We start from the raw sequence: 16,468 nt of genomic DNA on the forward strand, positions 1-16,468 counted from the left end.
TAGTCGTTTAGTCATGTCCAACTCTTCGTGACTCCATGGACCACAGCATGCCAGGCATTCCTGTCTTCCACTGCCTCCCGCAGTTTGGTCAAACTCATGTTGGTAGCTTCAAGAACACTGTCCAACCATCTTGTCCTCTGTCATCCCCTTCTCCTTGTGCCCTCACTACAGGTGTGAAAAGGGGGCAAATCATTACATAACATGCTCTCACCATGTTGTTGTTCCTTTATTACAGCGTCTCAGGTTTTTACAGGTATAAGTTTGATATGCTGGGCTTTCTATTCCATTTTTGTTCCTGACAAACCCACATTATTTGTTGCTTTTTTAAAAAAGATATTATTATACAGTAGTTTTTTTGTATACAAAACTGAACAGATGTGTGTTCATTAAGAAGAAGTAAGGTATAAAAAGCCCAGCACACTTCAGAGTAGCAAACATGTAACGATAAACTTCTGAGATACTTTAATAAAGGAACAATGACTTACAATTTTAAAAAAAAAAATGAAATACCTTTGTTCTACTTTGCCTTTTCTTGACTTGCTCCCATATTTTTCTGGAATATGTACAGCTTCCTTCTGTTTCCCTTCATTATATGTATGTACCTTCTGTATGATTTTGACATTTTTAAATGTTTGATGATACACTTAAATTTCTCTTTAATCTGTTTTGGAAACATGAGTTCTTTCCACACATTTATTTTTAACACACTATTTACCCAATCCAGTTCTGTAGGCGTTTCTATAGATTTCCATTAGCAGCTAATCTGTGCATGTATCTCATAATGCACACTTTCTTTCTCATTACAACAGGGATTCCCCACTCTCAATATTTTTTGTATCTTAAAAAAAACCAACAACCCAAGAACATAAGGAATGTGCACATTAAGGACAGCCAAATGTTAAATTTGACGCAACTGTGCACTGTCTTTATTTTATATCCATTGTCTTTCAACTATATCCCAGCTATGTGATTTCATGGAGACAACCTTCTGCAAACAGACCTTCTCTAGAGTTGCGGCTGAGTGAGGCGTACGCACAGGTTGAAGCAAGACTGCCGGTCCTTTTTTAAAATGAACATTTTCTGAATCGAGAAGAGCTTAGCATGGTAAATGTGCAAAAGCGTATCAGGATACAGCTGTTTGAGGGTGGCTAAGCCTATTTCCCCACACGCGAGGTTTAAAATAGCTACCTAGCATTCCCTCTCAAGTTTCTGGCTGAACGCTGCCTGACAAAAGTTTGGGGGGCAGGGAAGGGTTAGTCATCCTTATAGGAAACCAGAGAAACTAATTAAATCTGTAACATTCGGCATGAAATCTTTAATTGCAATTAAATAGGATTTCTGTCCCCCCTTCCCCCAACACTACTCAAAGAAAGGGCCTATAAGCTGATGAGGAAAGAACAGAAATGATGCATATTTGCCCCATATTGCAGGAAACATTCTGCATTTGCCACTCCTGCTTCATTTGAAAGTTGTGATTTCACAGCATTCATATCCCTCAAGTGGAAGAGCATCGCTGGGATTAAATGCAAGGCTCCTTTACTTCCCAGAAGATAAGTGCTCCTCAACAGCTGTGAAAGTGTACAGAAGTATCTGATATCAACAGAGGCTTGTTGGAAGGACTTGTTTCCTATTTGGTGGGTGGGATTCAATGCATTCTAGTAAATTCAAGTTGCACAAGTAAAGCAGATTTGGTGCTCTTCTGCAACAAACCCACTCACACTGCCCTCAAATTGGACTATTTGTGGTACGGAAAGTGATGGGGAAATGCAATGGAAAGCGGAGGATGGCAATTGATGTTTTATCACCTCCTCATGAGCAAATCACAATGGATGCTCAGTAAATAGTTGGCATTATATAGCTTCCTTACAACACTGCAGATACAGCTCAGTAAGAATGCTAAATAAACATGTTGTCTGGGATCTACGTTCTACTATTTCTCCAAAGCCAGACATGTTTAGGTAGGATAATGATAGGGAATTCCAGGTGAAACAGGAGGCCAAATAAACAAGATTAGGGCAAGTGGGATCTGCAACAAAATGTTGCAATGCTGTGGGAACCATGCTCAGGGTTCTAGCCAGTCAACCTACCATGCCTTTCTTCAGGGTGCTTCATTCCAGTTCCCAGGATTTAAAACTTTTGGTGGTGGGGAGGCCATAACTGTTAAATGGTATTAGAGTGCTTTAAATGTATGGTGTGCATGGGACTTTAGCCTTTTTCCTCTAAATATTTTTCTGTGTATGCAAGTTTTAGGTTTTCCCCATTCATGCTGATACCTTCCTCTTGAGTCCCTGTAGTCTCATTTTGACATTTTGACTGCATCGTTAACATTAGTCAGCACCAGAATTCATAATTAATATATGATACCTGGGGAGAGATGGTAAGAGAAAGGGCAGGGTAAGTTACACTGAGTTCAAAAATGCAGGTTAAAAAAAATTAACTTCTCAGTTTGACAAGAGTTGTGAAAAACATCTCGGCAAAGTTTGCGCTAGCCTTCCAAGTTTTGAAATGAGCTTCCTTTGCGACAGCAAATCAATATCCCCTGCTAAAGATGTTCATGTTTTTGAGCTCCATCTTTCTAGCAGGGTCAATCGAGTCGGGCTGCCGAAGCCCTGCTGCTAGTCTGAGTCCTGGCCTACTTCAAGACAGACAAATACCACCTGCCAACAATTGAGCTTACACATTTTCAACATGTCTCTTCCCCCGCCCCTCAGATTTGAACTTTGAAATAGTCAAGGGGAACTGCCTGGATCTACCTGAACATTCAGATTCTTCGAAGAAAGAAACAATTAGTTTCTCTTTTCTACTAGCAAAATATTGTTACAAAAGTTGGAAGCCACCCACACTCTCTGCCGAGTGGTAGCAAGATGGCAGGGGGTTCTGGGCGCTCACCCAGGGTTTGTGCTTCTTTGGAGAATTGAAGACATGGCAGACTGTCATAGCTTTAAGAAATCTTGTTTATTCACCTTCAGCCTGCATGGAGGGAGTCCAGATCTTATGGCATGGTCATTTCAAGAGAAGCTTGTTCCCCACAGCAGTGCAGCACTGGAGGCAAAGGCATCTCTCCCAACCAGCCTTCAGCCAGCCTGCCCAAGATGGAGCTCTCTCTTGGTTCTCCTCCTCTTCTTCCCAGCACACCTTGCTAAAGACACCCTTTTTCTGTCACCTTGGCAACTTCTGTCTGCACAGGCTCAAGATTCCTCTTAGACCAACCATCAACACTTTTTGTCATGTTAATGCTTCTACGCCAGGTGAGGCCATGGCTTGGAAAAGAAGCCTTGCCTGTATATTTACACTGGGCTGCAATCTCCCCTTCAATACTTCAAACAATCAAAATCCTACCACTTACCAACTTCTAGGGTTTATCCCCACCCCCCCCCCAAAAAAATCTATAACAATATTTATATAGTATGAGGGGTTTGACCAAGGGGTTTTACAGGGGAAAAAAAATACTTCAAATATTTTCTTTTAAAAAGTGTGTGTTTGTGAGGCAGGGGACTTCAGTGCTGGCCAGTGTGTGAGGTGTTCGCTGTGGGATGGGATGTGTATAATGTTGCATTTTAAAATCTGCTTTTACTTTCATGCATGTGCAACACTGTTTTCCCATTACTTTTTCTATAGATTCCCCCCTTCCCCCCCTTTTCTTAGATAAACAATATGTTCATCTTGACTGGTAGTAGTCTATCATAGTTTTTGTGCTATCATAGTTTTTGTGCTTGCCAGGTGTGCAAGGGGGTGGAAATAAGGAAAAATCTCTCCTTCTAGAGCTGCCACAGGTTGTTAATGTTCTGACCAGTTGCCATACATAGCAGATGGGCTTAATTCTACCTGATGGGCCAGAAGTTGTACAGGTGTGACTGAGCTTACATACTTTTGCCGCTTGTTTGTCATCTGGGTCATAGCCAAAATGTTTAGTGCAGTGTATGTGTAGGGTGTGTGAACTAATCGTAAATTAATTGTAAAGGGCAGGGCTACTCAACTTCAGTTTCTAATGCCAGCTATCCCCCCCCCCAGGAGCTATGTGAGACATGGTACCCAAATCGTTCTTCATCTCCCTTCTTCTGTGCCTCAATGCAGAAACTCAAGAGAAAGCTAAAAGACAGCATGCCAACTGTCCCTTCCCCACCAATAGCTTTTGCTCTCATAATGATCACTGCCCTTTGATATTGCTCAAAGGCTCAAACCTAGATCTGTTTCCTCTGAATATCTGCTGACCTAGTGTCTGCTTGAGCATGAAACATGCTCTGAAATGATGATCTGGCTCCAGTACCCTTCTGCCCTGTTCTAAGCTGTTTATCAGTCAGTAGCTGAGCCAAAAGAAGATCGAATTCCTTATTGCATGGGTTGGCAAACTAAGGCCCATGGGTCAGATCAGGCCCACTTGCCTTCTGGAACCGGCCCGCGGATGGTCCGGGAATTGCCGCGTGGATCGCCAGCGCACATGTTCTTTTCCTCTCCTTCCCTCTCCCTCACATGGCGGCGCCAGTGCCTCCACAATCCCTCCTCCTGGCTTCTCCCTGCCCTCCCTAGAGGAGGAAGGGGGCTGGGCTTTTGCCAGCATCACTCGAGCGGCCGCCATTTTAAGCAGCACCTCTCTGGAGCCCCTTTGCACACCGCTCATCATCCCTCCGCCGCTGCCAGCCCCTGCCACTCGCAAGACACAGCTAAGCAGCCACTGGGGCTCATCCAGTGCTGTGGAGAAGGGAGGGGAGAGTCGTGGGGTGGTGGTGGCTTATAGTCCGGCACCCCACAAGGACTGAGGGACTGTTGACTGGCCCCCTGCTGAAAAAGTTTGCTGACCCCTGCCTTATTGCCTCTTCCAGCATTTCAAAAGGAACAGGCTGATCAACAAATTCATCCACGTGCTCCTCTGATCTCTCCTTAGTACATTTCCATTTCTCCGCCTAGGTTCAGCAAACGTCTCTCTGCTTTCTCACCTATCTGGCAACCCCCGAGGATTCTTACACAATATCTATTGACCTTGCCAGTGTGCTTCTTTGTAATTTATGCTGGCATGTTGACACCCGATTCAGTTTTTCTCTTTTCCATTGTTCATTAGCTATTAACTTCCTGGCTACGTTCATGTTAATGAACCAGAAAATGAAATGGGAAATGGCTTGCTTTAACTTTACTGCTCTACCTATGATCCCTGAACAGGTTTATGTTGTTATGGTTTCATAACATCAACTGCTTTCCTGAAGGATTTATGAATTATTTCCTTTGACACATAATTAAACTGCAATGAAAATATGACATTTAATCTTATCCTTTTGCTGAATCTAAGGTATGACATGGCATGGAGAGAGGAGCTCCACACTCATGCAGAATGATTAAGAAGAAGAAGAGTTTGGATTTGATATCCCGCTTTTCACTACCCGAAGGAGTCTCAAAGCGGCTAACATTCTCCTTTCCCTTCCTCCCCCACAACAAACACTCTGTGAGGTGAGTGGGGCTGAGAGACTTCAGAGAAGTGTGACTAGCCCAAGGTCACCCAGCAGCTGCATGTGGAGGAGTGGAGACGCGAACCCGGTTCCCCAGATAACGAGTCTACCACTCTTAACCACTACACCACACTGGCTTAAGGTGGACACTGGCACTTCCCATGCAGGAAAACAAGACATGTGGCCATTAGACACACTTACTACTACTACTGCTGCTGCTGCTGCTGCTGCTGCTGCTACCACCATTTATCCATCCATCCATCCATCCATCCATCTCTCTTTCCAACCTTCTGTTCTGTTCTAATTTGTTGCTTTTCCCCTTCCCCACCCCCACCCCAAAATCCCACGGTATGCAGTGAAAATATAGTATAAGAACACATGGTCAGCACATGATATGGTTTAAAATAGAGCAACCAAAATCTCTGGATATCTGCTAAAGCTCAAGATTATTTTATCCTTCATGTAATCAATGAAGTGTACCGGTCAGTCGTTAATGAGTCTTTGTGTCTCTGTCCTTTAACTAGTCATATTTTGGTTGACTTCTCTATTAGGGCCAAATGCCAAACTCTGTTAAAACAATTCAATAAGGATGCCCCTTTCAAGTCATTCCCAAAACCCAAGCCTAACTACTAACAATAATTAACCAACAAGAGACTTAAATGAAATATCTACATTATGAACCTGAAATATATTTAATAAAGCTACTGCAGGGGCTGTATGGCTTGTTGACCAGTGATATTATGTATCTTTAGAAACTCTGTCTCCCCAAAGCTCAACACCTTAACACAACGCTACCACATCTGCTGTCAACATCCTCACCACATCCTTGCCAACAGAGTGAACAAGATAAAGAGATGTGAGGTGCCATTTTTGCAGTCTTTTCAAGGAGAGTTCCTTTGTAGACACTGGTGTAGATTTGAACAGAAATTTATCTTATATTGCTGCTCAGCTGTCCTCATCAATATGTATATTCTAGTTCATCATTCCATTGCAGAACAGTCTCTTATAATATTAATCCCTGCTTCAGCACCCCATGGGAGAAATGGGTTACTCTAAAAGTATTATGGCTGCAAGCCTTCGGCCAATGATATGCTCCAACTTCCGCACTTAGAACCGATCAAAAACAAGCCAGAGTATCCAGGCCAAGTGAAGGTGGGCAACTTACTTTCCATGACTTACACACCACACTTCCATGCAAACTAACTCAGATGCACATATGCTTTCCTTTTAAACCCAATTAATGCAAGCCATTGTTCACTCATTGGTTGCAAATATAAAAAGACTGGCTGCTGTCCAAACAAAGCTTGCACCCATCGCTACTCCATTTTAAAAATAAAAATAAAAAGAGCTTTTCCAAACTTCTCTTGGGCAAATGTTAAGTGACTCTTCTCTAAATATCTGATTCAAAGAGCAAGGAGAAGGAGAAGGATTGAGCAGTGATGAGCTATGGAAGAAAGGTAAGAAATTGATAATCTCCATTCCCTAATTTGCCTTAATTTTAGCCGGATCTTGAAGATGTCTATAAACATCAGCTCAGTGGACCCTATATAAAGGTAAGAATGCCAGGGTTCTCTCATCTTTTTAATTTGAGCACTGGGACTGACTCCACCTGCCTTTCTGAATCTGAAATAATTAAAAGATTAATCAGGTCCATTAAAGTGAATGGGGCACTGCCCTAACAACATCTGCCTGCTCTCAGCCAGCTGCTACTCACCTGCCTTCTCACTTACAACAAATCTGAGAGACAGCTCTGGCTATTAGCTTCCTTTTCTCCAGTCTCAGTGCTATCATTGTCAAATTCAGTAGGGAATAGCAGAAAGGCAAAATCAGGATTAGTTGCTTCTGCTTACCGCTGGCTTTAGAATAATAGCACTAGCAACATTACATTTTTTTTCTATCAGTAACTACATGTCATGTACAGCTGTGCAAGAAGAAAGCCCACTGTGTGAATTCCTGCTCACGAGCAGTAGCTCTGTGGAGTCACAACACCCAAAGAAACATGGGTCCTATTCATGCTGTGCTCCAGCTCATGTGCAGGAGATCTGTCAGGTTTTCTTCAGGCACAACATGCTGTTACTGAAAGAAAAATGTGAGTTCAGCTCTCTAACCATGTTCCAATGCAATGTGTGAATTGGGCTTATCTGTGTTAGAAATTGGGGTTGTATCGAGCAAAGTTATACTCAGAACAGACCCACTGAAATTAATGGTCCTAAGTCATATCTGTTTTTTTAATGGGCGCATTCTGAGTAGGACTTAGATTAGATACAGCCCATGGCACCTTTGAATGGGATTCCCACTTAGGGTTTGATTGATATTTCGGAAGCTCAGGATCATGGTGAGTCTACTCATATGTTATTCTCTCCTCTTCCTAGTAGGCAATAATCCCATGATGAACAGCAGGCTGAAGTATTAGCTTGCAAAGCTGCAACAATTGGAGAGGGGAACAAAATGCAGGATCTGTTGGGGCACACAGTTTCTCAACCACCTGGAGATAATCATGAAAAATCTTCTTTCCATACAGTCTGTGCTCCCTAGCTGGATTGGGTTGATAATATAAAATGAGAAACCTCTCTTCTGCAGCATCCTTCTGTGCCATTTGGAGATCTATTGTTGTGATATAATTATGCTATCAATACAAGGCCGCACAGATGACTGCAGCCAACTTGTTCATTACTGCAGAAATGGGTAATAATAGGGGAATCATGCAGATATAGATGAGGTACTGTACCATTTTTTATATTATTATTGCATGCAAAGTTTGAATGTGCAGTAGATTGTGATGAATGTGTTATATGCAGGAATGGAAGATAGAGGGTTGTTTTTTAATCTGGGTTTTGATGACCATCATCTGTTTTAGATAATAATTATGTTTTCACTGGGGTTTACATTCATCGTTTCCCCTTTCCATATCTAATTTCTCTGTAATATCTCTTTATCATTTTAGAAGTGAGGGGGGGGGGAGCTGAAATGTTTTCCAGTAGTAAATCAAACAAAAATATTTGCTTTGTTAAATATCCAGCGTGGAAGAAAATAATGCCTTTTCTTTCCAAGTCATGTATATGATCATTCTGTATATCAACCAAAATACATTTGTTACAAAAATCTTTTCTCTCTCTCTCTCTCTCTTTTTACAAGCCTCCTACTTTTATTGCTTTTTGGAATTGTGTGCCTTTGTGTCTTCAGCATTTCATCTTTAAGTAACTCCCGTCCATTTTGAACTACCTTCTGTTTGGGGATTTCTGAGCATGAGATCCCACCCTGTTGATGAGGACCAAGTCCAATATAGATGATCCTCTTGTTGCTTCTTCTGAAACAGTCAGCAAGACAATTGAGGAATCTGTTGGACATTACATTCTTGGCAGTTTGAGTTACAGCAGATATTAGGGTAGTTGAAGTCTCCCATGGCTACAATATTTGTCCTTTTTGAATGTTTGGTAATCTGCTGTAGGAAGGCATTATCCAAATCTTCAGTCTGGCTTGAAGGTCTCTAGCAGACACCCTCAGTAAGGCCACTGTCGTTTCCCTCTTCTACAATTTTTACGCATATACTCTCTATCTGCCTTCCATGTTCCATGCCATGAATCTCTTCACAAGTGTACATATCCTTTACCTATAATGCTGCTACTACTCCTTTCCTGTTTGGTCTATTCCTTTGGAATAGGTTATGCATCTCAATTTCTACATTCGTGTCATAAGTCTCACCCTACCAGGTTTCAGTAATGCCTGTTAGATCGTATTTGCCATCCTGTATTAAGAGTTCAAATTTGTCTTGTTTGCTTCCCATACTCTGTGCACTGGTATAGAGATAACTGAGACCATGAGTCATTCCTTCCAGTTGCTTCCTTCTTGTAGCTTCCTGCCTTTTAACATTGCTGCCTCCTGTGCAGCAATGAAGCTATTATCCCCAGTACCAGGTGTTCCCCTGTCTTCTGTAATACTGTCTCCCCCCCCCCTCAGGATTTAGTTTAAAACTCTCTTGGACATGTTCATGAGACTCTTAGCAAACACATTCTTGCCAACCACTGTGAGGTGCAATCCATCTCTTGCCAGAAGTCTTTCCTGAAGGAAGTGATCCAAGAAGCCAAACCTTTCCTGCACAGCCAGTGTATATTCCTTTCTTCTTGGGCCACGGCGTTCAACGGGAAGGAATGATGGGAAAAATTAAAGTCAACACTGCTTGAAGCTTCAAAAGGCCAACAAACACTGGGCTTCTTTAACACCTAGAGCTCCATAAATTCATACAGCAAAAGTGTCCCCTAGTTTTCCCCTCCCTGCCTCAATCAACCTCTCGTATTAGTGAATTCTGGAAATGGTAGTTCTGCATCAGGGGAATAGGGACCACACACCTATTCTCAGCACCCTTAACAAAATACAGTTCCCAGGATTCTTTGGGGGGTGCCATGACTGTTAAAGTGACATTAAATGTATTCAGCGGATGTGGCCAGAATGCTGGAGATTTACCTGTCACTCAGCCAAAGCTACATCACAGGTTGTTGTGAGGATATAATGGGAGTATGGAGAGCAACATACGTTGAATTGAGATTCTTAAAGGCCAGATAAATAAATGCAATAAATAAATATATCACTGTATGCAAAACTGGGTAAACTTCTACACCAGGGGTGGATGGATCAGCTGGTGACCCTATAGTTGTTGCTGAATTACAACTTCCACCAGCCCCAGCCAGCAGAAACCAGTGGGCAGTGATGGTGGGAGGTGTAGTCTGGCAACATCTAGAGGGCCACAAAATTTCCACCTGTGCGCTACACTTGGTCTGTTGCGCTTGTTCCCATGATACCACCATGCATTGCTGGGTTGGGTTGGGCCAGAATGAATATAACATTCTTTAAACTAGGGAGAAAGGAAAACTGCATTTCTTGTCTCTTGCCGTGAACCAAGGTCAGCTCTACGAAATATCTGAAACACAATCCCAATCTTAACTAGGTCAAAGGCCTCTCAGGATCAAAGCTTAGTAGGCATGACTCCCACACTGAATTTCCTGAGCACAATGTATAATGATTAATATTAGTACCAGCATTCACACTATTATGAAGTAGGCCTGTTTCATCTGGACGGACATGATAAGGGGAAAGGAGAATTAAGGCTATTGTGAAACCCTTTAGCCATATTTTATTATCAGTGCTTAATAAAAGAAGAGGTTGATAAGAAGTCTAGACTCCAATTTTTACACTTTCAAAGGGGAGGCGCCATTGAGGGTACGTGAAAGAGATCTTTCAGAGCAGACAACTCTGATAAATTAGGGCATCAGGGTATAGCTAACACTTTCTCAGTGGTGAAGAAATGTACCTAACCAAATAAGGACTAATAACAGGATGCACATATATTTTCAGGTGCCTTGACTCTTGTTTAGATAGAATGGTATAACATAAATCTCCTTAATGAAATATGTATCCTAAACATTTTGGGACAGTAATATTCAGCTTGTAATGCTAAGACCTTCCAAAGAATATAATTTTAGATTTATGCCTATTTTAATTTCAGTGAACTGCATTATGCTGAGCTTTAATATTTTACTCATTCTTTTCATTCAAAAAAATATTCTCCCAATACTTATTCTTATGCCAGTTCGATTATACACAAATAATCAAGGTTCATTAAATGTAACCGGTCAGTTAATTAGATAAAAAGAAAGAAACTCATCAGCTACATTAAAAAACCCCAATGAAATTCAAATTCTTATGTGTGCAACACCACACATATTTTGCTTGTATTCCCGTGAGAATCCTAGCTGCTGTGTTTTGAACCAATCAAATCTTTCCCCAAAGTAAATAAATAAAGCTATGATAGCAGCTCCCATGTGCAGCATATTTCAGTAGTCCAGTCTCAATGTAAACTAAAGCATGCCCCACTGTGGTTAGCTCCAACATCTCTAGAAAAGGTGCAATATTTTGTATGCCGGTCTAAACAGGGCATAGGATTTAATAACAATGGGGGGGGGGAGAAATCTCCATTGTTGAAAACGAAGGGTTTCTCAGGATGGTCTGCAAATGTTAGATGATGATGATGATGATGATGGTGATGATTTATACCCCACCCATCTGGCTGGGTTTCCCCAGCCACTCTGGGCAGCTCCCAACAAAATTAATGATAATAATAATAAAAAGCGATAAAACATCAGACATTAAAAACTTCCCTAAACAGGGCTGCCTTCAGATGTCTTCTAAAAGTCAGATAGTTGTTTATTTCCTTGACATCTGATGGGAGGGCATTCCACAGGGTGGGCACCACTACCGTGAAGGCCCTCTGCCTGGTTCCCTGTAACCTCACTTCTTGCAGTGAGGGAACTGCCAGAAGGCCCTCGGAGCTGGGTCTCTGTGTCCAGGCTGAACGATGGGGGTGAAGACGCTTCTTCAGATATACTGGGCCGAGGCCATTTAGAGCTTCAAAGGTCAGCACCAACACTTTGAATTGTGCTTGGAAACATACTGGGAGTTTATCACTACCATTCCTTGAAGAGGAGATCCATACTGCTTACTTTTGTCTTAATTTCTGCAGAGAACTAATGAAGCCCAGTAATACCAGATGGAAGGACCTTTGCCTGGAGAAAGGAATTCTGGCATAACATTTTTTTTGGGGGGGGTAGTGAGAAAGGGAAGTTAAAGTGTTGATCATGTATTCCAGATCTTTGAAGTGTGCTTTAATGTAAGAACAGGTGCAGAGAGGGCACACCTTAGGAGAAGGGGGTGGTGGTAGATGAAAAGAAAAAGAACCAGCCAAACCCCAGGGTGTGACTGCTGGAAACTGACAAAAAAAATTGGATCAACACCTTTTTTTTTTTTTTTTTTTTTTTTTTTTTTTTTTAAACATATTTATTGATTTTCCAACATATATTTCCAATTACCAAACAAATTACAATGCCAAATTAATTATACAATTCCAATTATAACAATTCCAATTATGCCAAATTTTTAACTTGTGAATTCCCCATGTCTCGGACTCCGGAGCGCTTTCTTATGATCTTTTCCAGTTGCTTCATAAAGTCAATATTTTCACAGCCTCTGATAAATGCCAGCAAGCAGACACTCTTATAGTAAATAATGTCTCTGTGTGGAAAAAGCCATCCTCTCCCAATATCGCATTTCGGCTGACGCCATCTTGAAAGTCTCTCATAAATCAAACTTGTAAATCAAACTGCGACACACCAATTTCTTCCCCTGTGAGCCGTCCCCACTCCTTTCCGGGAGGGCCAGACCCTCGTAAATTCCACTATCAATCGTCCATCAAATCCGGCTTCTCCCTTTGAAGTGGTGTACAGCTCCACAGGCTATCATCAGCACTCGGCAGTTAATTCTAGCTGCGTCACAGCCAGCCGAGGATCCTCCATTTCTGTTGAGTCAAGTCCAGATCAAGTTTCACCTCCACACAGTTTATTTTTGTAATTTCCATTCTAATTTCCATTCTGTCTTTAAAGTCCACTTGCCATTTGCCTGTGAAAGTGGATTTTCTAGGGGGAGGTTTCGCCCGTGTTAAGTAGATATTGAGGCAAAACAAACGGAGATTCCAGAGCTTACCCCCCCTTCTTTTCCCTCCTTCACATACCAATGTAAAGTCCGCGTCTTCTTCCAATCTTCATTCTTAATCACTCAGGGCTGCAGTTAGCAACATTCTTCCCACTCCTTTGTCCGAGACATGCCCAAAATCTTTAAACAAATTTATATATCCAATTAAAGGGAGCGTGCACGAACGGGGCCGGCTCCAGGAGCTGCATCTGAAAACGAGCCCTATGTGCCCAGACTCCCCCACCGGTCCCGAAGGACCCAAAGCGGGTTAAGGAGTACCGCGGGCAAAGGCAGCCCTCCCCGTCGTCCCGGGGAGGTGGGAGGCTGCTTACTCCCATCGCAGCCGCCAAATTAACTCGTGATAGATAGCAAAGATGTTAAAGTCCGCCATCCTCCCGCTGTGCACGCCGGGAACTCTCTGGATCAACAGCTTTGATGCACAGTGCCTGGATTTGAATTTCCTTTGTGCTGTCTGCTTCTTCGACCATTCATGTGCAGAGAAGTGTGCACCTACCTCTCTCCCAACTGTTCAAACCCCACAGGCCTCGACGAGCCTTCCAATACTCTTTGCAATATCCCTGAAATGGCCAGGGAGCCTGCTTATGAAAAAAAGGAAGGGCTGGCATGGAACATTCACTATCTCTCCTGAAATCTGAGCACTGATTCAAAGTTCTTATTTGACCCTGGGTTGTTATTTAACTAGAAGTTAACCTTGAAACTATCATTTAGCTTTCGGTGCGAAACCAATTGCTCAAATAATAGGGGCAATTGATGAAGACTGAACCACATTGCTATACAGGAGCTGCTAAATCCAATAGCAAAGTGCTGTCAGCTTGCATGCTGTATATCAGGAAAACAATGCACAGGCAATACAAATGCATCAGGTAATGTGGGGATTATTCTGGGCACTTCAAATGAAAATTTGGGGATTTGATGGACTTTCTTATGTAGAAACGTGGTTCTCAAAGGAGGCAGTACAACACCCGAGGGTGGGGGTAGGATTACCTAGGGGGTGCTAAGATGCAATGAGGCAGCAGTGGGGGTACTGGGGGTGTAAATGACTATCAGGCTTTGAAAATCTGGCATCATTGGATCAACTTTATCAGTTTTGTTGAATAAATGGTTTTAACAGGATTGTGAATAAATGTGCAATTGATTGTTGCTATTTTGAATTTTCTTGTGCCGTTATCTTCCATCACGGGTTGTACAAATTGCTACTCTGAATAATGTTTTTATAGGGTAGGGTTGGGGACATTGGGAGTGAGCTTATGGAACCAAGAGGGTGGTGGGCCCAGAAACTTTGGGAGCCACGCGTGGGGGGCAACTTGCCCCCCATACTGAGGAGGTGCAGTCACCTGATGTATCACATGATGTGTCAAATGCTGCTGCCTTGGGTCGGGTTGTGTGGAGGGCGATCTCCATGCCTGCTCGTCCCAGCTGCAGCTCAGCAGCCTGGCAGCCCAGAAGCTGGGCTGCAGATGCCATGAGCACAGGTGATCATTGCTTCACTCATCCCAGCTGCAGCCCAGCTCCTGGGCTCCTAGGCTGTGACTGGGCCGAGCAAGCACAGAGATCGTCCTCTGCACTTGTCCCAGCCACTGCCTGGCTCCTGGGCTGCCAGCAGAGGGCACTCAGTGGTGGGAGTGGGTGGCAGCCCCCTCAATATTGGGGTGGGCGCTGCCCCCTGCCCAAAAATATTGGGAGAGCTGAGACCCCCTCTGTCCCATGTACCTGGCATCGCTGGGAACCACTGATCTTGAATGATCAAGACCAGGGGTCAGCAAACTTTTTCACCAGGGGGCTGGTCCACTGTCCCTCAGACCTTTTTTATTTCAAAATATAGTCTGGCCCCCCACAAGAACGAATTCCTATGCCCCACAAATAATCCAGAGTTGCATTTTAAATAAAAGCACACAATCTACTCATGTAAAAACACGCCGATTCCCAGACTGTCCACTGGCCTTAGTTTGCCTACCCATAATCAAGACAGTTAGCAACAGAACATGAACCAGGACCTCCAATGTCCACTTTACATGAACAGCCTGGAGTTACTCTAGAACAGAGAAGGGGAACCTTTTTGAAGGCTCTAGTCCCTTTCTGGGCAACCTTCCAGCTTCCAGCCACTCATGCCAATGGTGGATGGGATCAGAGGTGAAAGTGGGTGGAGCAATGAATGCAGATTTTATCTCTGCACTGTAGATTAGTTTTTTCACACACCCTTTTCTGACTTTCAATCAGACAAGCAAGAGGCATGATCAATGTCCAAGGATACATCCCAGCCAAGTGAAAGAACCTGGGGTATGAATGAGGACCAGTGATGGGTGTGGTCCAGGAAGAGTTTTAAGGGTTAGACAGAGAGACTTGGAAGTCCACATTCAAAGCTTGTACCTGAAGTTATCCAGCCTTGATGTAGAACTTACTTGTGAGATCCCAACCTAATGATGACATTTTGGATTCCTAAAAGATTCCCTTGCTTTGCTGATTCCAGGCCGTGGTTCAGCACTAGAACCTCAAAGAAAGAGTGAGGTCATGTTTATCAAGCTGGATGCATTAGAGGAAGGCTCTGATATATTTCAATGCTGATTTCTCTCCCTCAGGCAGAAAATATTCACTTAAGCCATTGATTGCGTTCCTTAGCATTGTGGCATACTCATTAATATCAGCTACTGTACTGTGCTCGTATTGATGCATTGTGAGGAACCATTTAATCCTAATAAGTTTAATCAAATATGCCATTTTAAAAACAAAAGAAAATAAGGTTTGTTTGGAAATGTAATGCTTTTGGCAATGGAAGGGGGAAAATGAGGCCATACCTCATCTGAAATTCAAAAATGTACATAGCAGTGATTTCAAAGCCCTCAGCAATAACTGTGGAAATGTAAATGTTCAAAATGCAGTGAGCTCGACATTATGCAAAACTAGAGAGGCAAACAAAGAATGCTGCTTGGAAATGTATTTATTCGTGCAGTGTTTTAAACTGACACTTGTAGGTCTGCCACAGGTAACTGAGTTATTTGTCATGAGACAGCAATTGCTTTAGGAACATGAAAGAACAGCAACAAAATACAGTATAAGGTTCACCAGTGGAATCTAAGGGTCTTCTTTCAGGTGGTCAGCTGGTCTGGTGTGGGGTGGGGAATTTCTGACTCAGAAGCAGGAATGGAGGAGAGTGTCACTGATTCCACCTCTGTAAGCAAATTTGCACCTCTCAGACAAATAGATGGAGTGGGGAAAAATTATCCTTCAGATTTTGTATTTATCCAAATTTTACTCTACTGTACTCAGCTCAGAAAATGTACCAAGGTGACCTGCAAATTCATGAAATGTTCCATATTTTAAAGAAAGAAGGAAAGAAAATGTACCAAAATACCTGTGCCCTTCTAGCTCATGTGTCTTAAAAAGTTTTCATCAATTCACTGAATAATGAATGGAAAAACCTGGTGTAAATTGACAAACAGGTGAAGTTAAGCTCTCCTTGGTGTGTTTATGTATTTCAAAACACATCCATTTGA

Source organism: Lacerta agilis, chromosome 9 (assembly GCF_009819535.1).
Source record: "Lacerta agilis isolate rLacAgi1 chromosome 9, rLacAgi1.pri, whole genome shotgun sequence".
NCBI classification, from domain to species: domain Eukaryota; kingdom Metazoa; phylum Chordata; class Lepidosauria; order Squamata; family Lacertidae; genus Lacerta; species Lacerta agilis.